The 777-nt window shown below is 44.0% G+C and overlaps 1 protein-coding gene across 1 annotated transcript in view; it reads right to left on the bottom strand.

The window, feature by feature from the left end:
• Positions 1-310: 310 nt before the first annotated feature.
• The window catches only part of LOC133720761 (serine/arginine-rich splicing factor SR30-like), a 10,247-nt gene continuing 9,780 nt past the window's right edge, over positions 311-777 (bottom strand). The window contains exon 9 of the mRNA XM_062147232.1: positions 311-320. The gene's annotated coding sequence lies outside the window, so the exon portion shown is untranslated. The remainder of the gene's footprint in view (positions 321-777) is intronic.

The following is a 777-nucleotide window of genomic DNA, read 5'->3' as shown; positions in this document are numbered from 1 at the left end:
AACTGCCTTACGCCTTGTCTGCTTAGGTTGATTAATTTTGGTTTCATTCTGCTGCCATGAAACACCATGCTTTTCTACACAAACCAACAACTTCATTACGTCCTTTTTCGTCCATGCATGCAAAGGAGTAAGTCGCTTGTCTACCCACTTTGATCCCAATGCAACTGCCTCAAAATAAAATACTTGGAGAAATAGCATACAACCACACTCTTGCCTATACGATGTGGACTGCATTGTCATTACTGACTCCATGAGCTTGGTGTAACAAAAAGTCGCCCAATTCTTTTGATTTATCTTGTCCGTATCTACAAGGGGGAAGACCAATGATTGGTCTATGACATTGGAGCCATTGGGGCACAACAAAGTGGACAAAGCATACAGTGCGTATGCCACCTTGAAAGTGTCATCCGGGGTGTGTCTTTCCAGCATTAAATTCTTCACATGGTGAATGTCGACTTCCCCGTGACCAATTGCCAAATACTTCCGTAAACTTAGCACCCTTACATCATTGATTGATCCACTTAACTCCACATCTTCAACTCCATCACGTATCCCCATTATCCGGGAGAAATCACTCGGTCGTACATCGAAATGCTTGCCATGTATGGTGACTCTCTCATTCAGGGGGTCTATACTACGGACCATCATACTGCAAACGTCATCATACACACTTGTGCATCCAATTAGATCTAGATTGCCTAGACCAATACCGGCAGCAGCCATCAAGTGTGACCTGCGGAGCCTTTTAACAGTGTCAACAAAGTCCGCTGGTGATAT

This window comes from Rosa rugosa, chromosome 7 (assembly GCF_958449725.1).
Source record: "Rosa rugosa chromosome 7, drRosRugo1.1, whole genome shotgun sequence".
Taxonomy (NCBI): Eukaryota; Viridiplantae; Streptophyta; class Magnoliopsida; order Rosales; family Rosaceae; genus Rosa; species Rosa rugosa.
The sequence above is the reverse complement of the archived record's forward strand: the minus strand, read 5'-3'. Positions and strand labels throughout refer to the sequence as shown.